Genomic DNA, 22,927 nt, shown 5'->3' with positions numbered 1-22,927 from the left:
AACTTTAAACCTATGCCGTGCGACGCAAACAAAATTGCCATACCAGCCAAGCCTAGCCTAGTCTAGCATATATGCACTTGAATGGTAGGAAACCAAAAGGCAGCAGCCAGTGGAGGAAACTTAATGCAAGAAATTTGAAAAGGGGTATAATCCTTCTTGTCTTCCATGAGCAACCGCGTCACATCGGGTATAATCTTCCTTCCAGGAGCAACCACTGTACGGGACAATGCTGGATGGTGCACGCGCGCGTGCACGATGTGCAAGGCAGACTTTCGCCAAGTCTTGGCATGTGGTTGTTGGTGTAGGGGTGTGGGGGTGTGTGTGTTGGGGGAGGGGGACGTGTTGTCCGAGATGTTGGGAATTATTTAATAATAGTAATCACGTTTTAAACTTTAATTCAAGGCATCATATACGATTTTATACTATTTTAGATTTTCAATTAATAACAAAATAATAAAATAGCATTTAAAAATTATATTAATAGGCCTATTTATTATCGCACGCCATGGTAACAATTTAAAAAAATGGCACACTTTCCGATAGAAATTTGGGAAACAAATTAATTTAAAAAAAATAAAAATAAAAACAATCTTTCTTAAACCAAATTTTCATGAAATTGAGGGCCATCAATAAACCAAAATGCACCCCGAATCTATCGCACATCCCCGTAGTAGGGTGTAGGCCTACCCTCCTTTCCACCCCCGTTGCCCTAAACTAGACGTAAGACGTGTAATATAACCGCCACGAGTATTTTTTTTTACCTGTAGGCAAGCTCACCCCTACAGTCGCAATAGTTCTAGCCAATATAGCTTTTAACTCACGCCCACTAATAACGTACTTTCATCAAGTGATGGCGCTACAAGGTTTACCACGGAAGCTGTTTGGTTTACCGTGGAAGAAGATTATACCCTATATGAGAAATTTTGACCCTCAGAGTCAGAAAACGGTAATTATTTTGTAGGCCATAGGCTTAAGCATGTACGTAAGCCCCACAGTCATGACAGTAAAAACTGGGTTTTTTTTAGTTTTAAAAAAGGCATATATTGGAATGTCATCTTTCCATGGGTAAGATCTGACACCAGGCCAGCCCATGGCCAGAGGGTAATGACTTGGGCTAATGAAAGTCAATTCCCAGTTTCCCGTTACATTATTTTTCATGACTGTGTAGGTGACCATTTCATTATTCATTATTCATTATTTTATACCATTTCATTATTGCATCTGTTACAGGTGTAAACCAATAACTACCCATGTATACATGTGATAAATCACAGTTTGTAGTTTACAGATGTAGTGTACAACGACATGAAGGTGATTCTACAACTATTATCAAAAGTTTCACAATATTTTTTACGGGATGAGATCAGAGCAGATCAAAAAGTGCGGGACAGACAATTTAGTAGGTATTCATTAATAATTCATTATTAACCATATACCATGCTCCTACTGCAAAGAAAATCCCTGAAAATCAACATAAATAGATTTATGATCTATTTAAAACCACGATTATTTATTTGTATGTTAAAGTTGGTTAGAAATCAACATTTTATTCAAAATAATGAAATATTTGGCCAGCAAATTGTTTTGAGCGGAGTAGGGTACGGTAACGGGAAACTGGGAATCGACTTTCAATGACATTAGCCTTGTCATGAGTAGGTTTGTTTCACCATGAAGGCAAGGATAGTCTTGCTAATGTGGACTTTCCCTAGGCCATCCAATATACCATAAATATTGTATTAGACACGTTCTGGCTTTTGAATAGCAGATGAAAAAAGGTGTAGGCCTACGCCCACCTACCCAACTTTATGAAAACAAGTGCATGCATGCATGCATCATGATGATGCTACTAGCCTAGGCCTAGCCTGAATCCTTCCAGGCCCAGAATTGCGGCGTCTTTATATTACCCACAATCCTTCACGTTGCCTTATTCAGGGCCTGAATTCGTAACATGAAAAATTTTGGTGCACTTTTTTCGTCTGGAGCCAGAATTCTGGCTCCACGAGCGTGCGCAGTAGGAAACTTTTTCTCATAGTCTCCAACACCGCCAGTTTTGTTCCGCTCAAACCATTGTAGCCTATCTCCGTCAGGCCCTATCGCGGCGGCGCCCTACTTTACCCACAATCCTGTTCGTTTTTACCCATAATCCTGTTCGGCCGCGAATAGGGCCTGACAAAACTTGTGTGTTAAAAAGTGTAGCACTTTCTGGCAGGATTCCTGCCATTTGAGCGTGCGCAGTAGTGTCCTGTTTTGTCATAAATATCAGCGGTACAGGTTTATTGTGCCGGGATCGTGTCATCACACACGTGAAGTTGTTTACATAAACTGTGTCGTTGGTGATCGTAATTTAACCATTTAATCATGTATTTCATGATTATTTTGGCGGAATCGCTACATTTATTTGTTCAGAATAGCTTCATCATCAGGAAAAGGGCATGCAGAACCCCGGTGCAGAACCGGCCGGGTAAGGGCTTGTGTTTTCAGACACAGACATGATCATGTAGGCCCGGGCATGTAGGCCGAATGCAAGTTTTCATCTACCGTCAACTTAGTCAGGTATTAATTATGGATGATTATCCGAGAAATATCTTTGTCAAACGACCTGCATAGTTATGCATTGTATGCATGCCTGATCTGCAAGAAAGCATGCAATATTATCGGGTTTCTGATGCCTGGCCCTGAGAATACTGACTGCTGAGACTGATCATGCCGAGGCCGCAGTGCAGTGTGTAAAAATCTTTACTCACAAAACTGAGTATAAGCTTCAGCTTATAATAAATTACTTTAAAAGGGAAAGGATTAGGGCCTATGAATATGATGTCATCCCGGATGTTTAATATGTGTTTGTCCAGACCGACTTGTTTTCAACAAAAATATTATTGCCATATTGGTGTCCATAGTTCTACCATTTTGCAACCTGTGATGTGGCAGTGAGTAGATGTCAGTGACATGACTGCGCATTTCATTGCATTTGGGCGCAGCTTCAAGTTCAAATAGCTAGCGTACCATGAAATTGCTGGTGTACACCTGCACACGAGTAAGACACCACATAGATTGCTGATGTGTAAGTGAAAATAGCCTCCACAATGCGTTGACATCACTGACACATGGGTGAAAAATATAGCCTAGGAGTACAGGACTCTTTTAAATGATACTAGGCCCCTATAGTGTCTGTGACTACTATATGGCCTAGGCCTAGTAGGCCTATATACATGATTTAATGTTAAAACTATGATATGTGATGTACGACTGCACAGCTAGGCCCGACATTTAGGCCTGCGACCGAAGGCTACTGAAATTCAAATGATTTTTGGAGTTCTTGTAGTTGTACATGTATGCCCTAATATGAAAGTAAAACTTGTGTCACAATCGTTGATTGTCGGCACCACACCGCATCGCAAAGCAACACATCGCAAATGCGGTGGTGGTTCATTCATACTACGCCGCAATTGCGTTGCGATGCATTGCGATGCGGTGCGATGCCGCATCGCATTGTACTGAAAATACTGCATTGCGATATCGCAATAAAGTTAAATACATTTTAACTTGGAAATGCGACGAGTTGCGGCAAAAGTAATCGATATATCGGCGCCATAAAACAGCGCGTCGCATATGCGGTGGTAGTATGAACGAACCTTTAAGGTCCGTTCATACTACCACCGCGACGGCGATTCGTTGTTTTGCGATGCGATGCGATACCGCACTGCATCGTACTGCAAACTAAAGGTCTGTTCATACTACCACCGTATTTGCGCGCGTTGTTTTGCGATGCGGTGCATTGTCGCACTGCATCGTACTGCAAGAACTGCATTGCGATATCGCAATACAGTTAAATACATTTTGACTTTGAGTGCGACGAGTTGCGGTAAAAAGTAATCGATATATCGGCATCGCAAAGCAACGCATCTCAAATGCGATGCGGTGCGTTGTCGCAATGCATCGTACTGCAAAATACTGCATTGCGATATCGCAATGAAGTTAAATACATTTTAACTTGGAAATGTGACGAGTTACGTTGAGTTGCGGTAAAAAGTAATCGATATATCGGCATCGCAAAGCAACGCATCGCAAATGCGGTGGTGGTATGAACGGACCTTTAGTGTGTGAGTACTGTGGATCTGGTCACAAGGATTTCTTCATTTCCCTTGGAACTAATACCCAAAAAGTGAGCGCTCTAAAGGTTCGTTCATACTACCACCGCATTTGCGATGCGTTGCTTTGCGATGCCGATATATCGATTACTTTTGCCGCAACTCAACGCAACTCGTCAAAGATTTCCAAGTTAAATGTATTTAACTTTATTGCGATATCGCAATGCAGTTCTTGCAGTACGATGCAGTGCGACAACGCACCGCATCGCATCGCAAATGCGATGGTAGTATGAACGGACCTTAAGTCTAATACTAGAGCTAGCCTCAGCTAGGGCTAGGCCTATGTCACACCTTTTTATGGTACGGTACATCATGATCTTATCATGAAGGTCCGTTCATACTACCACCGCAAATTTGCGATGCGTTGCTTTTGCGATGCGGTGCGGTGTCAAGACTGCATCGTACTGCAAACGATATCGCAGTAAAGTTAAATACATTTTAATGTGATGTAGTATCAGGTAATTCATGTTTCTGATGGTATAAAAATCTCAACTTGGGGATGAGGCTGTCAATCGGGTCACAGACCTTGAATATATCAATTGCACAAGATACGGTATGTGTTTTAAGGGTTTAAAATGGAACTTCTAGCACTACACTATGCACTAGTGGTCAACTTGCATAAGTTGGTGGTGGTGCAATTCCACCCTTAGTAGCTTAGGTTCCGTCTTCTATCCTTTTACGTGCCTGATGGATGGTCATATGTCTACGGAGCCCCCGAAGTGACATGAAAGAAAATAAAAATCTCGGACCCTGGGTTACTAAGCCGGGCCCCGAGTTAGTAAGTCGGGCCCCGAGTTACTAAGTGGGGCCCTGAGTTACTATCGCGGGCCCGCGTTACTAAGTCGGGGCCCCGGGTTACTATCTCGGACCCCGGGTTAATAAGTCGGGCCCCAAGTTACTTACTCGGACCCCGAGTTACTAAGTCAGGGCCCCAAGTTACTAAGTAACTTGGGGCCCGACTTAGTAACCCAGCGTCGAGATAGTAACTCGGGCCCTGACTTACTATCTCGGACCCGAGTTACTGAGTCAAGGCCCCGAAGTTACTAAGTTGTAGCCCCGAGTGACTAAGTCGGGCCCCGAGTTACTAAGTCATGGCCCGAGTTACTAAGTTGGGGCTCATAGTAGCAGCTGCCTCTTCATAAGTATGTATTCAGGACTCATTGTGTGACTGGTTCTGTGGTGCGAGCACTGAACTAAAATCTTGGTAGGGGTGTGCAGTGCAGAGTAGTCCCATTACATAACTTTTATTTAGGAACTGAATTCAGACAAAAAAGGAGCATCTGAAGGGGTTGGAGTGTTGTTGCTTTTGTCACTTTGTATGATCAGGGAAGTGATGATGTATTGTAAGAGAAGAGTCAATCTGGTCACAACATTAATGATTTCTTGCATGTTTTTAATAATAAAATGCTACTTTTTCTTTGTTATTATTAGTGGTGCAGTTTGATCCGGTTGTGAAGTGTGCACTTTTTTTATTGTTTATTTCTTAATCATAAAACTTAGAAAAGATAAAAACAGGTGTTTTAATTCTTTTTTCCTTTTTTATTCCCTGTACTTGGGACTGGTGGGGGGAAAAGACACACGACAGAGATGTAAGCCACGAAAAAACTCCTGTGAAAGGCATGAAAATTCCACGAAAAAAAGAACCAAACCAAAACAAACCCAGGAAATTTCCAAAACTTACATCTCTGGTACAAAGAGAATAACCACCAGCCCCCTGCTCTTAATCAACTACTGCTCATACAATCAAATCACACATTATGAAAGTTATTTTAAAATTAAATACGGTACATGGAGATGATCTGAGTCCAGAAGAAAGTGAATGCACATGGCAAGAAGCACGGACAGCCAAAAAGCTGGGTATAAATGATAAACACAGATCAACCCAATAGGTGCATTGACATAATAATAAGGCTGGCATTTTTGAGCGGGCTCATGGGTACCCGCCGAGATTACACTGCCCGGTACCGAATTTTTTTTTTTTTTTTGGTTTTGCAGTGTCCCTGGACCTAGACCTAAATGCTAGGATCATTCATGGTTGACCCAAAAAAAAATTTGCACAATGTTTTGTGCATTTTTCAAATTCAATGCATTTTGATATCATTAATAGAGTATGACATGAAAACAAAGTATAAATTTTCATATTAAAAACACAAAACATCGTCAACCATGAATGATCCTAGCATTTAGGTCTAGGTCCAGGGACACTACAAAACCGAAAAAAATAAATAACTTTTTTTTTGCAATTTTGGGTACCGATTACCCGCCAAAAATTGCGCTGGGTACCGGGCAGTAAATTACCCAAAATGACACCCTACATAATAAACAACAAAATCATGAAGAGTAATCATTATTCATAAGAAAACAACACCGCCCTAAGGTGTTTTAATTCTTGTGACTCTACATGAATTGCGATTGCGATTCACAATGTATGGATGTAGAGTTACAAGAAATATAACACCTGTTTTTGTGACTGAACATCTACAATGGGATTGGTGGCAATTTTTTTGGAATCTTTAATATAAAATCTGTAACTTCCGATTATGAGCATGAAATCTGCCATAGTCTTGTTGGACTTGGATTCGAGTCTAGACTCAGACACAAATGAATTCGGAAGTGGCTGACTGACCTGGATACAAATGGAATCGCTCTGACTCAGATGACTGAGATGAGGTGGACTTGGATAAAAATTTGACCCAATCTTTTATTTCATTTATTTTTGTTGAACCCTGCAGGATACTGTTACTGTTAACATCAGTAAGGAAAACTACGGTATGAATTTCACTCCTGGAGGAATGTGAATTAAGAGTTACAAAATCGCTCTCTTAAAATGATTGTGAATGTTACAATTGGTCTTTTTATTTTTTCAGTTCAGCAAAATGCCCGCACCCATTGCTTGCTAATCATTCATCTATTGTTGCTGTAGGCAAAACTTGTTATAGTTGAAATCCATCTTCTTGATCTGCAAAATAACAACAAAAAAGAACGCTAAATCAATAAAAGTAAAGAATATTGATATGCAATCATGTACGGTATTACAGCATGTTGGCTTTCAAAATCGTAACACATTCCAATTTCAAAAGTTGTTGAAATAGGCATAAAAAATTGCTTGATTGGCGTAACCAGATGACCCATTTAGCTGAACTTTTTTTCTTAAAAAAAAATTGAATTCATTTATTTTTCATTTTGCAAAAAAAAAAAAAAAAAGTCAGGGTCGGGACTCTTTTGGGGTCGGTCTGGCTACGCCGATCAAACATTTTTTAGGCCTCATCGGAAGTGGTACGATGAGGCCTCATGAAGGCCCCTCATTTGAACAGTTAAAATGTTGTTGTTTTTCCACATGTAACAACACCATTCATGCATTTTACACTATTTTTGCCCATGATCAGGGTGAATATTGGTGGAAAGGAGCTCCTTGCCCCTTTTCTTTTTCTTTTCCTTTGCCCTCCAGATTTTCTCTTTCATTTTTTGTCAGAGGGTCAGTTTTTTCTTTCATTTTTTGTCAGAAAGGTAGTTTTTTCTTCCATTTTTAGTCAGGGGAAAAGCCTGGGGCAATCTGCCCCCCTGCGGGCATACTCGGCCTACATTGGTTATTTGGTTTACATTTTTGTCTTAATAAACACAAAATATTTTGGTCTAAATAACACAAAACTTATGACCTGTATGCATGACTTCCAGTTCAAAATTCAATATGGAAGTGATCATATCTTTCTCTCACAATGTTTTTTGTTGTTTAATTTGTACATACCTCAGATTGTCATCTGAGTTGTGAAACTTCAAGTTGCTGAACACTATACAGTCATGTTGTGTACTGAAAAAACAAACAATACAAAACATTTAGTAGTCTTGGTTTATTTACATTTAGGCCTATTTTTAGAATTCATAAACATTGACCATAGTATTTTTTTTTACTTGCTTCAAGTGTGATAGTTAACATCAGTTGGGCCTACTTTCAGTGTGCCACCTCCAACAGACCACCATTGTATGTGTACGCTCTGTGGCTGAAGGATTAGGTTGGCGTACCGTACCGTATTTGTTCCATTAACCGCCCACCTACATAATTTGTAGTGACTTTACATCAAGCAAACTGATAATATTACATTATTAGTTCTGCCCATGCAAATCTGAAACATATGACACACCACGATGATAGATGAATATTTTGGACCTTTATTTACATCTTCTTGGCCTAAGAAATGTAAAAATCAGCGCCCACCCAAAATGATTTTAAATGATTTTGTTAAGCGCCCTGGGCAATGGAACGAATCACGGTACCTGTGATTTGATAATTATCAATCACCAAAATGCGCACACTATTAAGACCCTACACCTTGAGTTTGGTGACCTGGTTTCAAAGAGTTCCAAATCAATTCAGAGTGGTGCCACTCTGACGTATGAGAACAAAATACAATTGTTGGAGTGGTGCTGTGTGGAAAGAGTGCCATTCGGAGTCATGCCATTGCCGCTCAGTGGTGTGCCGCTTGACTTGCAGACAAGTACAAACGGCACGGTGAAGCGTCATGCCGCTGAGCGGCAAAAAGTATGAAACCAGCATTAGGCGGCAAAAATAAGACTCATCTAGCTAGCATCCTGTTGGGCGCAGTGCTTACGCTAGTTGTGTAAATGCAATGCGTGACTGGCGCACGCTTAATATTAAATGTAAATTTACGCAAGCGTGAGTTGGGACTTTATTGATGCACGCAGTAACAAAACCCGAATAATTTCCGCCTTATATATAACTAGATTTCGCGGTTCTCAGGTTGGGTGGTTCTTGTGACTATCTCTCATTACCCAACACCCGTTACCCATATAGGCCTACTTGCCCTGACCTTTTAAACTACTAATAGGCTCTCTGCGTGTGCCGCTTTTGGAATCTGATGAGATGCACCTGCACGATTAACCACACTGTAATGCTTTCCGATGCTACTTTTACGCCCATGACGCCCGTGGGTATACTCGCGATAGCTTCAGACGCGACACGCACCATGAAAGCACGCGCGTCAGCAAGCCAGGGCGCGCGGACAGAGGGCCATGATTAGTATTATGATGCCAGTATTAAACAAACCAGCAGTACAACCATACAACGTACGCTCAACAGTTGAAGTTGTGACAGTTCAGACTTCTGTCCGAGTAAACTTACCACAAACGGCACAAATCTCAGACTCAGTATTCACCCATTCATCTCTGGTATGTCAGGTTACAGATGCCATTAATGTGCAGGGCGGTGGAGAAGTATTTTGACGATCAGGCTCATGTCATTTCACATTTTCAGGAGCACCTGCAGTTTCCAATACACATTATGTGCATGTGTGTATACTGTAACTGTATAGCATGCATTGCCATTGCATTGCATGCATCCCCGGTTACGATATTTGTCCTTATCAAATATACGTAAAATTGAGCACTGTATATGCCCAAGTGGAGTCCAGGTGTGCCCACTTACTCAAAGTTTCTACATGCTTCATTGAAAGTCAAGAAAGATTAGTAAAAGTTATCTTTTAAGGGAAATTACATTCGAAATTTACATCTAAGCGACAGTAAAAATAAACTGAGCCAGCGCAGCACCGACGTGAATTTCGATCTTATATGCTTGAAAAATCCATATTCATGAAGTGACGTTTCATGACGTAGGGACAAATTTAACCGCTACACTCTATGCGCTATATTTTTGTCAGTCTCCGAACCGGCACAGAGAAGCGGCCGTGCGCATAGGTTAGGAGACTGACGGATTTAGTCTAAAACCATTGAACTTTTTAAAGTTAAATTCGCCCATCGACGGATATATTTAGCTCTACGGATCACTAGGATTTATTTTCGTGATTCCTGAAGTCCACTGGAGTGATTTTTATGGACTTTAATTTTCGCGCCACTTGGATTTGGAAGCCTTGGCCCTGGATACGTGTATCAACAACAGCATTGCAACCGGACCGGAGTTAGCCAACGCCCACAGCGGTTTTTCTACCTACTGCTCTTCCAAGTGCCTACATTTTAGAAGATTTTTGATGTCACAGATAAACCGCAAGTTTTGATAGTTTTTAACGTGTGTACTTTTCTAAAAATTTTAACTGTATAAACTTTAGCTAAATTGTTGTTCGAGGAGGACGAGGCTGACCTTTTAACCTTACGTTGCCACCATGTTTTTAACCAGAGGGAAAACACGGAAGACGAAGACTTGCATGACAACAAATTTACGTATTATTATCTGCATTGCCACATGTTTTTATCAGTATACCAGCCGAGATTATTCTAATCATCACTGCATGAATGGTAGGATTATTCCATTTTTCGATGCTACTTTTGATCCGATTTCCCCAACTTCATGTAACTTCAGTTTTAACCCGTTTGCTCCAACCTTGCCAAATTTTGAAACCAATGTTGTGAACTCGCGTACGATGTATGTTATCTCAAACTCATGTGCAAGTAAACCCTATCCTGGGTGTGGCCTCAAGACAAACTCAACTCCTTTTTGGGTTACCCTAGAGGTAGCCTTCCGCTGCTGATTGTGACAAACCTTCTGGCTGGCGACATCAGCCTGAACCCAGGCCCTCCAACAACGGGTAGTAGTAGTGGTGGTACCCACCACGATAGACTTGATCAACCCACCATCGTAGACCCCATTCGACGTCGACGAAAAGGTAGGAAACCAAAATGGCCATGCGGCATCTGTAACTATGCTGTCAAGACAGATTGTATTCAGTGTTCATACTGTGAAAGTTGGTTCCATAACAACTGCTCGGAAGTTTCAGATGATACTTTGAATTTCCACACAAACCATCCTGATGCAGTGTGGATATGCCCAGCCTGTAGTGTTGTGAACATTACAAATTCCACTTTTTTCAACTCATCTGTTGAATCCATTGACTTGAGTAATCCTTTTAGTAGCCTGTCGGACCTCGGCGAGGCAAATGAGGTGAGATTACCTGATTTACGGGCCTCAAGACCAAGCCCTATTGACACTTCCAGTCCAAATAAGACATTTACTGCTCCTACATGTAAAGTACGTCCGCTTAAACTCTTGAAGCTGGACACTGAGATATGGAAATGTGTGACCAAATCTGACTGCCCAGATGTCCAGCACCCAAATCACACAATTCATTCGCCGACCAAGAACTCGGTCCCTGTAGTTACACCGACTAGAATCAGAAAGACATCTGATGGCTGGAATGTTGTGCGGAAAAATGGCAAACATGTGTCCCATAACAACCCTGTCCCTGTAGTCACTCCTACTAGGATCAGAAAGACATCCGAGGGCTGGAATGTTGTGCGTAAAAATGGAAAGCATGTGGGTCAGAACTCGCATGATGGTCGGCTGAAATCATCCATACCAGAGACTATGTGTCCTAGCCTACCACCTTTTGCAAACAAAGACCAACCTAGAAAACTTTTTGGTGAAATGAATCAAAGCAAATCTAACTCTAGTACCAAGAAATCTAGGTGTGCTAAACCGAGATCTGCAACACCTGGAAAATCACTTGGTAGCCTAAATGTGACTATTGTTAACTGCCGAAGTGTCAAAGGTAAGACTGCCGTCCTTGAAACTCTTGCCCTGAATGAGAAATCTGACATCTTAATTGGATCTGAATCCTGGTTAGAAGATAGTATTGCCTCTGCTGAGATCTTCCCGGGTCACCTTCAAGTCTTCAGAAAGGACAGAAATACACATGGAGGTGGAGTCTTTATTGCGGTCAATAAAGATATCCCTTGCTTCGAACGAAAGGACCTCTCCCATGCTGATATTGAATCTTTGTGGTGTGAAGCTTCGTTGAATGACCAAACATTCCTTATTGGTGCCTTTTATCGCCCACCGAGCGAAAAAACTGCTACCAGTATTGTGAACCTGAATGAAAGCTTGACTAAGATCAACAGCACGGTTAAGTCACCCCACATTATCCTTGGCGGTGATTTTAACGTACCTGGTCTTACCTGGGAACTTGGAGAGACCACCGAAACTGGAGGCTGCTTACAGAGATCGCTAATGCACTTCATAAATGACAACCACCTGACGCAAATGGTAACCTTCCCTACTCGACGTGATGCGAACGGTACTGAAAATACCCTGGATCTGCTGATAACGACACATCCTTCACTGATCTCTGATGTTAAACCATTGGCAGGAATCAGCGATCACAGCATCGTCCAGGCAAGAGTTGCCACTAAGACGAGACTCTCCCAAAAACCACCCCGTAATATTCTTCTGTGGAGGAATGTTGAGCCGGAGGACTTTAAATCAAAGGTGAATGAGATGCAGAATGACTACTTTGAACGCACACCTGAATCTAAGACTGTGGAGGAGAACTGGAGTTGGTTCCGTGATTCACTTTGCAGTATAGTTTCTGAGATTGTTCCCCACAAATTGGTCAAGGGAAATTCAAGGCCACCGTGGTTTTCTTCAAAGTTAAAAAGACTCTGCAGTAAGAAAGAAAAGCATTACAACAAGGCAAAGAACTCTGGTAAAAAAGGTGACTGGGCCAAGTTTAACACCACCATGAAACAAGTTGACAGGGCTATTAGAAAAGCCCATAGAGACTATGTAAATGACATTATGGAGTCGGACAACTCAAAAACTTTTTGGCGTTACATCCGAGCCCGCAGGAAAGACAACACTGGTATCCAGCCGCTGAAAGTTAATAACAAACTACTTACAGACGACCAGGATAAGGCTCAAGCATTAGCTGATCAGTTCGAGAGCGTCTTCACCAAGGAAAACTTGGACCCACACTCCATGCCTTCAATGTCTGGCGAAAGTTACCCTGAGATGCCTCCAATTGCTGTTGATCTAGAGGGCGTCACAAAGCTCCTACTGAACATTGATGTGTCCAAAGCCATCGGACCAGATATGATCCCAAACCAAGCGCTGAAAATGGCAGCAGTTGACCTGGCACCAATCCTTCAGCACTTGTTTCAGCAATCTCTGGATACAGGGATTTACCGCTAGACTGGAGGAAAGCAAATATCACACCAATTTACAAAAAGGCGCCACTACTGATCCGGCGAACTACAGACCAGTTTCGCTCACATGTACCTGCTGTAAACTACTGGAACACATTGTCGACAGTAACCTGATGAGACATCTTTCCAGGTGGAACATCTTATCCGACAACCAGCACGCATTTCGCAAGGCCAGATCATGTGAGTCTCAACTGATCTTGACAACCAACGACCTTACCAAGCACCTTGACGACGGACTTACTACAGACATGGGCATCCTAGACTTTTCAAAAGCTTTTGACGTAATCCCACATCATAGACTGCTCATCAAATTAGACTTCTACGGTATCCGCTCTGCGACCAAGAACTGGGTTTCCTCCTTCCTCACAAAAAGATTCCAAAGGGTTGTCGTAAACGGAAAATCCTCCGAATGGGTACCTGTTCTCAGCGGAACTCCACAAGGCACGGTCCTGGGACCTCACCTCTTCCTCCTTCATATTAATGACATCCAAGATGGAGTGAATAGCACAACAAGACTCTTCGCGGATGACTGCCTTATCTACAAGACCATCAGATCTCCCGAAGACGAGCGTGATTTCCAGACCGACCTGAACAAAATGGTTTCCTGGTCCACCAAGTGGGGAATGAGATTCAATCCCAGCAAATGTAAGACCATGCGTATCACTAGGAGGAGAAATCCTGACCCTACCTCATATGAAATGATGGGCGTCGACCTGGAAGAAACCAGCAGTAGCCAATACCTTGGAATCACCATCCAAAACGACCTCCGCTGGAATAAACAGACTGACCATGCCAAAACAAAGGCCTTCCGGGTTCTAAACTTCCTGAGAAGGAACTTCTACGACACTTCATCCTCCATCAAAGAAAGACTATTCAGTACCCTTGTCCGTCCACATGTCGACTATGCCACCGCCGCCTGGGATCCTTATACAACCAAAAACATCAAAAATCTTGAAAAGGTTCAAAACGCAGGGCGAGATATGTTACTAACACCTATGGCAAGGACACCAGTGTCACAGCTTTAAAAAACACCTTGAACTGGCCGCTCCTTCAAGACCGACGCCGTAAAGGGAGGCTGACTTGTTTCTACAAGATCCTCAACGGACAGATGGACATCAACCACAACAACTACATCACCCCTAAAATAAGCCGTTCCAGAAGAGGTCACAACAACCAATTCCAAATTCACCAGACCAGGACTGACGCATACGCTAACTCATTTTTCCAAAGAACTGTCAAGGATTGGAACTCTCTCCCACCTACTACAATCATCCAACCATCCATAGCTACTTTCAAGAATTCCCTGACAGATGACTGTACTGCTCGACGCCGCCTTAAAAATTAGCCCACTCTCACCACACCTCCAGTTTAAACTCCGCAGGAGTATTTAGGAGGTTATATCATCCAAGATCCAAGATTGCAGCTGAGGCCCGGGTTGAGGAGACTATGTCATGAATAAGTAATGAGCTTGCGTCATAGCTTGCATATTGTCGAAATCTGGACAATCATAACTACAGCCAGCGGTGTATAGACAGCATTAATTGATTTTTGCGGGATTTTGGAAAAGCAACAGTTTAAGTTTTTTAAGTTTAATATTTTTGTTTTTAATTTACTTTCATTGCCACAAATCATTATCATTCTTATTCTTTAATATTCTTCTTATTACCATTATTAGTAGACCTTTTTCCAAGGGGGGGTTGTGAAAAGTGGACTTTCTTCCTAAAATTTGGACCCCGGATTTGGACCTTCTTAAAAAAAAAAAAAAAAAAGTGTTTGTTTGCCCAGAAATGGGGTAGAAAGGAGTGGGTAGGTATGGTTTTTTTTTTTTTTTTTTTTTTTTTTTTTTTGTGTTAGATCTGTACATGTGTTGTAGCAAGTGGGGTAAGAGAAAATATACGACATTCAGCCTTACATTTTGTACTAATTGTGTCAAACTTTTAATGAACGTGTATTACTTGTTGGGAGAGAAATTAGACAAAAATAATACATGCGCGCTGATGTCGATGTGTAGCGCAAGTTGATTTATGGTAAAATATTGTTGGCATGGTTGGGGAGGGCTAAATGGGAAAAATGAAAGCTGTGATTGCCATGAATGTGAATTTTCAAATGTCATTTGGCTTTTTGGGGGGGAAAAAACATTGTTTTCTTTCTTTTTATATTATTGTAAAAAAAAGAAAGTGTATGATGTTTTTCGATTTTTTGGGTCGGTCGTGTCTGGGCAAACAAACACTTTTTTTTTTTTGGCCTTATTTAGACCAAAAGTTAAAAACTTGAATTTTGGCTTGTTACGCTCACAAATTGTGATATTTGGGGACTTTCTTGTTTTTGCAAAATTATTTTTTTACTTTTTGGTTAAAAAGAAAACCAATCACAAAATGCCGTTCTCTCGACTTTCAATTTAACTGATTCCCCAAAACCCAGAAAAAAATCACGCTGTAGTCCTAGTACTTTCAACCAGGGTCCAGGGATGTTGTTTCATATCAGTCTCTAAATATTTCAACAAAACTGATTGCAGAATTATGCCCTATGCCTTCATTAAGATTTCTCAAAAGCAACCGCAAAAAAGTCGGGTTTATATAAAGGGCATTCAACGTTTTAATAAATAAATTCAACTTTGAACTTAAAAAAAAAATACAAATATTTTGACAACATTTAAAAACGTTTTTCTTTTTTGGCAGAGTTTTTCATGTAAACACGTCTTCATGACCTTATGTTCTTAGGGAGTGTTCATGACTTCTTTGGTGGGGGTGTAAAATGTGGGGGGATCAAAAAATATTGGGTTCTAAAAAGGGGAATAAAACCAGTCCGGGGTAACAAAATTGAGGGTAAAAGTCCGGGGTAAGATGTACCAGAAGGCATGCACATTTTAATTCTTTTAATGAAAAATTGTGTTTCATTTTATAAATTCTAACATTTACAAGTTTGTGTTTTTTACTGGAAAACGTATCACCGAATACATCAAATATTGATTAGTCCTGAAAACACACAGATACCGCACATGTTATATTTCTTTTCATTTTATTTTTCTAACACATGACTGATACAAAAAGGATAACAACTTGATATGGTCAATATGATTTAAACAAACATCAATTTATTTTAATTGAAAAATACACTAAGAAAAGTTGAAAAAAAAAAAAATCAATAAAAAATTGGAGGAAATAAAACTGCTTTTAACATGAAGTACCTGATATCCAGATTACTCAGTTTACTTATTTTTGAAAGTTGCCACGTCCCCAACTTTTGTCCAATCTGCAACCCTAATAAACTATGACCAAAGAGGCCTAGCCAATTCTGAACACCTTTTCATGAAATTGTACATCACTCATCACTGTCAGGGCCTAGATTTCAACGAGCATCACAGAATCGATTCTCGTAATGATTCTTGTAAGATTCGGGTGCGAGAATCAAAATCTCTCATTGTATCATACAGTAAGTGCAGTGACTAGGATGGATTTTGATTCTTGCAAACCAAGGCGAAATCTAGGTTTCGACTGTGTTGATTTATACAGAGCCCGCGAAGTGACATGGAAGAAAAAAACGGGGGCTGAGATAGCCTTGAGATAGCAACTCGGGGTCCAAGATAGTAATTCGAGGCCCGACTTAGTAACTCGGGGTCTAAGATAGTAACTTGGGGCCCAACTTAGTAACTCGTGCCCAAGATAGTAACTCGTGCCCCGAAATAGTAGCTCGGGGTCCCCAAACTACTAGTCAGGGCCCCAATTTACTATCTCGGACCCGAAGTTACTCTTGGACCCGAAGTTACTATCTTGGACCCAAGTTACTAAGCCGCACCTCGATTTTTTTTCTTCCATGTCACTTTGGGGGCTCCGTAGTCAGTGCAGTTGAAATTGCTGCTTTTGGAAGTAAGGCATTTTGTGATTGTGATCCACAGCATCATACCCCCCACTTTTCTCAAAAAAAGATTTTTATACCACTGGAAACCTCTGGCAACATTATGTTTATGTACAAAGAATTTCTTGCAGATTAATTTGTTCAGCAGAAATATCATGAAATTTGAATTATGTTCTGGTACACCAGAACAAAATTACAACAAATAATCATGCATACCTCGCAAATGCAAAATCGGAATCAACTGCAATTTTAGGAATAACCTTTTTTGGGAGATATCTACCTAAAAATGATATAAAAAGAGGATGCTAGGATCACTAAAATTGAAAATTAACATTATCTAATTATTGTCCACTGTTTAGTACATACAGGTACATGTATAACCTACACCACATCCCTCTCTTCTAGGTTATTTATTATTTATTTATTACTATAATTCATAGTCTGTAAAATGGGTACATACATGTACAAAAGTCATAACGTAGCTTAACAGGGTAAGGGGACAGTTATTGGCAAGTTAAAATGGGCGAGTAAGAGCGAGAGAAAATGGCGAGTCAGATAAGTTTAATATCCCCTGGTCCCTGCAGAGGTTAAAGATTGATCCCTGCTGAGAATACGGGAAGTCTCGCCATTGAGTTAAGATTTTTTTTGGCAGACGAGTTACGCCAAGTCCCATCGATGAGTTAAAATTTACGGCAAGTCCCATCAGCAAGTTATGGCAAGTCTTATCAGCAAGTTAAGATTACAATTTGATTTAGGGTAAAATGGATTTTTTCTCATCATCATGAACCTCAACTATAGAAAAATATTAAATTTGTGTACATCGTGGAACATTCAACTACGCTTGTTACTCCGCAACTAATCATGCTAACTACACGCGCATACAATGCTACTCTACGCGTCCATATTAGCGAGGCTATCTGCGTACAACTGCTTACTACGCACAGCCACGCAAAGAGTATGTGCCACGATGTACACAAATTTGATAATTTTTCTATAGTGAAAGCCATTTTCCATTCATCATTACGGCATTCCTGTAACTCTCTTACAGGACTTGATAGCATTACTGTAGCTCGCCGATTTGATCGTGTTGTCGTAAATCGCCATTTGGACTTGATGGCTTTGCCGTAACTCATCTTTAGCTTACTTTGTGGGGTAATTGAAAAAAACACACCCTAATCTCTGGGGGGGGGGGGGTAACTTGCCTTTTCTTTAACTCGCCTTTTTTTTAACTCGCCTTTTTTTAACTCGCCTAGTTACCACTGTGTCCAGTATTTGTTGACTTAATTGTAGTCCACATTATCATAATTATATATTATGAGTTCCACTGTGTGGTAAAACATGTTCCAAATTAACAGTGATGGCTAGTGGCTACCAGCTAGCTAGTCCACTAAACCTAATTGATTGGTAGGCGTAGGCCGTAACAGCCATATGTTGACAATGTCTTTTTCTGTCGATAGTTTTCCCCTCGAAGTTAAATTCGCTTGATTTTTAGTTGAAGTGCCGACATTCTATATGGCACAGGTGATTGCTATGGAGCATTTACCTGTCTCTTGCTTAAGCTTGTTGCTGCAGGTGGTTCCTTCCAAGAAGTTCATATTTCATCTGTAAAGAAAAATAACCAAAATATCAATTAAAATATTTAGATTTTAATATTGAACAACCTACAGATCCCCAAAAGTGACATAGAAAGAAAAAATATCTTTGGGCCTGAATTAGTAGCACGGGCCTGACCAGGGTTGTCACCATGACCCAAATAGTACTGGTTAAAATATTGAAGGCAAAGCGTAGCGAGCAAAGCTCTCGCGCCTCGCACTATCTTTTTAGTTGAACGCTAGGGATCGGGGAATAGGCTTTGAGGGTACCACCCCCCTAAAAAAAAATTTTCTTCCTCTTTTTATGATGAAATATCATCATCCACTTCCGGAAATATTAAAAAAAAAAAAAATGAAAAAAAAAAACTTTAAAAAAAACCCAATTTAGTGAGTGCCAGACAGCCCAGTCCAGCGTGGTGATAACCCTGGGCCTGACTATAAATAAGGGGCCCATGCTACTAAGTCAGATACTATCTTGGGGCTTGAAGTTACTATCTTGGGGCCTGAGTTACTAAGCCAGGCCTTATGGCCTAATCCTTTCATCAACCAATATAGCAGTTACTCATGGATTGTCTTTTGGAACTTGAAGGAGAGCAATAAATAGCTCTTCATGAGCCTTCAAGGAGAGCTGTTTCACATGTCAAACATCACTCTCCTATATCAGATTTAAGGTACTACACCCTGGCCAATTTGGTGCCTAATTTTGCATTTTTCTCAAAAATTATAGCACATTTGATACAAGTAAGATATGTATATTATAGGGGCAAGGAGTACAACTACTGCACTGAAAATTCAGCAACTCAAGGCAAGTAGTTATTGATTTATTGATCAAATACTGGTTTTCCCTCATTTTTGACTGTAACTCCACAACTGTTGTTTGTGCTGAAATAAAATTTCCAGTGCAGTAGTTGTAGTCCTTGCCCCTATAATATACATATCTTACTTGTCACAAATGCACTATAATTTTTGAGAAAAATGCAAAAATATGCACAGAATTGGGCAGGGGTGTAGTACCCCCTTAAGAAGAGCAGTAGAGAGCAATGCTCTCACTCTCCTCAAAAGGCAGTCCCTGGTTAATCATAGTACATGTACATACCAGCTTTTTGTTGTACCAGTACTGTTGAGTTCATCACTATACATTCTGATTAAAAGCCACCACCTCCTGAAAACAGTTGCTGCAACGTAACTGTACAGTTCACATCAAGTTGACATCACTGGTATCACCTAGTTGGGAAAATTCAAGAAACAAAATATTAAAATGGAGAAACGTTTTACAAGAACAAGCATGTTTCACTGTGCCTCCAGGTTTCTGAAATTGGGCTGCTCCATGCTGCAAGCCCCAGAGTTACATGGGAGGCCTAAGCACGGTACCAATTCAAAATATATTTATGGAAATTGTTTTACCATTTATTTGCACACAAAAGTAAGCTGAGGAGTTACTGCGCACCTTTTAGATAAAAATTTGATCATTGCATCTGTGTGTGACTTGTATGGCATGCGAGTTGTGTTGAAAATCAATGGTGGTGCATCCGTAGTGTACGTAGCACACATATTGCAATTTGGCATTTTGCCCATTCATGCCTAAAGGCTAAACTATGATCAGCTCATCATCATGTGTGAGATGGGAGTCAGGACTAACTATAAAAAAAAGCCCAAAATTTTCCGCTTTACAAATGTCAAATTCCGCTTTTTTCCGCCTTGTAAATTTTGCGACAAAAAATTTTCACAAAAAAAGCCTTACGCCTTAACATTGGAGATTGTCAATTTCGCACAAATATCATTTGATTTAAGCATTGCTTGCGACCACCTGCATGGCAGTGCGTGCATGCCATTCTACATACACATATATATCAATACCATGTTGTTTCTTGTTACAAGTCTTATTTGTTCCACCTTATAAAAAACCGAACAAACTTAAGGTGCCCTCAAAGATCATGTTGTCCGTCCGGGGTTGTCTGCATCCCAATTTAAATGCATGAATGTCACTCTCCTCAAAAGGCAGTCCCTGGTTACTCATTGTACATACCAGCTTTTTGTTGCACCAGTAGTACTGTTGAGTTCATCACTATACATTCTCATTAAAAGCCACCATCTCCTGAAAGCAGTTGCTGCAACTGTACAGTTCACATCAAGTTGACATCAGTATCACCTAGTTGGGGAAATTAAAAAGAAATAATATCTTAAAATGGAGAAAAGTTTTACAAGAGGGCCTCTAGACTTCTCGCGTAGAATTCACATAATCATGCGCCAGTCCTGCATTACACAACGCACAACTAGCGTAAAGCATTCATACACTCCTATCAAAGCAGCCAATCAGAAAAGTATGAAACATGCATTGATTGTGTATATTGTGCATTCTGCGTAGTCTACGGCAGTGTTTCATGCGTGTTCGTGTCACATAGGATTGATTCATTTTTTGGGCGGGTTTATATTTGGTTCTAATTTCCAACATTTTGAGTGATAATTTGTTACATAAAAAAAGTTAAAATTATGTGTTTTTTTCTTGTCGTGTATGACATGCGCTTATTTTGGGGGGCTTTGGGGGTGCCAGCCCCCCAGGGTAAAATCAGGGGGCAGCGAAATTAAAGGGGCTGCAAAAACAGGGGTGGCAAAAAACAAAAACAAAGGGGTGGCAAAAAGAATTAATAAATAAAAAGGCAGAAAAATTTGATAAAGCATACAAATTTTTGAAAAATGTTGCTATACATCAAAATGTGTTGCTTTTAGTGTGCTAGCACCTGAAATCTTTTTTTTTTTTTTGCTCTTCACTTTTTCAAACAACCGGAAAAAAAATGGGTCAACCTTTTCGGGCGGTTGAGGAAGGGGCAGCAAAATTGAATTTTCTTCAGCCCCCGGGTTAGCGGCCACGGTAGGCCCTACGCCACTGTATGAAATAGATTAATAAACACATATTACTTAGGCCCTATTGCTCGAGAAATTAGGCAAAATAATGCACTTGCGCCGATGTCGATTCGTCTAATTTTGTCTTCCCCCTTTGGGGCTCATGCATTAGACGCATCAGCATCAGCGCATATGCATTATTTTTCGAGCAGTAAGTAATACGCATTCATAATTACCTATAATTATTGAACCCCAGGCCTTGCCGTTTAACTTTTTTTTGGTGAGCGGTCCCCAGCCACCGCTCGCCCCCCCAAAAAAAAAAAATTTCTAGTGAGCGATTTTCCACTCGCCATGGCAGGGGCTATTTTAACGCGTGCCTCACCGTCACGTTCGTGCAATGAGATAAAAGTGTTGATGAAGTAGAGTGCGTTTCAAAAATAAAGAAATTGACATTTTTACCTGAATGTGACCGTAAGAAAGGCTCTACCATTGACATTGTCTACTATAAAGCATATCTACACGGATGGTTAATTGTCACTGCACAAATATTTTATCTCGTCACGTACGTGACAGTGAGGCACGTTAAAATAGCCCCTGCGCATGGACACTAAATATTACTCGCTGCGAATCTCACAAAATCAGCCAGCGAATTAAGTGTTAAAACGATTTAGAAAGGTACAAATATTAGTGCCTTTGGCGTGCATTTGAACGTGAATTTTAAAACCGAAACTCTTATTTGAATATACCCCAAGTGTATTGTGAAAATTCAACCATTCGCGTACCATCATTCGCGTACCATCAACCACTCAGCTTTAAAATCTAGACAGCAATGCCTGGCGCTCAACTGCGTGCATGCCATATCAAATCGATTGTCATTGATACAGGCATTACAGGTTGTTTAATATGACTGATGTTTTTTCGTGGCCTGATCCCGGGCCTGGCCTAGCCTACATATAAGAGTGAATCAGTCATGAGTCACGACACTGCTCTTGTTTACGGTGTAAAAGATGGCCTTATAAACCATGCACACTACACGTGAAAATAATTGAAATAACTTCAGCTTTTATACTTACATTGTTTACCACCAGTGCCACTGCACCGCACCGTGAACGCCGAGGCTGTGCATAGTCAGTGCATCCATGTCACTGTGGTCTGAGCGGGGTCTGTGGCGACGAACTTTCCTTCTCAAAATCAAGTTAAATATTGCGATCTGACGGTGTGCAATGGACTCAATATGTTACAAAACCACAAAAGTTTCACCATGATGACTAAAAATCGTGCAAAGTTGATTATTTTGGTTTAAAAATGGGAAAATTGTAAAAACTACTAATGGCGGACGCATCAGAAATTTTTTTTTAAACATCAGCTACCAAATTTGCTGGCAAAGAGGTTTATTCCCTGCATCGGTACTCAGCTGTTTGTTTTCAAGCTCGCTTTATGTGTAGCGAACAAAAGCTACCCAAATCAGCCAAATGTCGGGCTTTAATCAGGGCTCCGTTTGTCTTTATATTCCCATGGTAGCTTCATGAACGAAGAATGGGGCAC

General features: G+C 40.7%; 2 long non-coding RNA genes across 2 annotated transcripts; both read right to left on the bottom strand.

Moving 5' to 3' along the window:
• Positions 1 to 6,527: 6,527 nt before the first annotated feature.
• On the bottom strand, positions 6,528 to 9,877 carry LOC140143697 (uncharacterized). The gene is made up of 3 exons (XR_011857787.1): positions 9,286 to 9,877; positions 7,894 to 7,956; positions 6,528 to 7,107 (listed from the first exon to the last, which is right to left on the bottom strand). It is a non-coding gene; the product is annotated as an uncharacterized lncRNA (long non-coding RNA).
• An 8,226-nt stretch (positions 9,878 to 18,103) lies between these two features.
• Positions 18,104 to 22,910, bottom strand: LOC140143687 (uncharacterized). Its single transcript, XR_011857784.1, has 4 exons — positions 22,456 to 22,910; positions 20,568 to 20,690; positions 19,638 to 19,765; positions 18,104 to 18,551 (listed from the first exon to the last, which is right to left on the bottom strand). It is a non-coding gene; the product is annotated as an uncharacterized lncRNA (long non-coding RNA).
• Positions 22,911 to 22,927: the final 17 nt, after the last annotated feature.

Source organism: Amphiura filiformis, unplaced genomic scaffold (genome assembly GCF_039555335.1).
Source record: "Amphiura filiformis unplaced genomic scaffold, Afil_fr2py scaffold_25, whole genome shotgun sequence".
NCBI lineage: Eukaryota > Metazoa > Echinodermata > Ophiuroidea > Amphilepidida > Amphiuridae > Amphiura > Amphiura filiformis.
The sequence above is the reverse complement of the archived record's forward strand: the minus strand, read 5'-3'. Positions and strand labels throughout refer to the sequence as shown.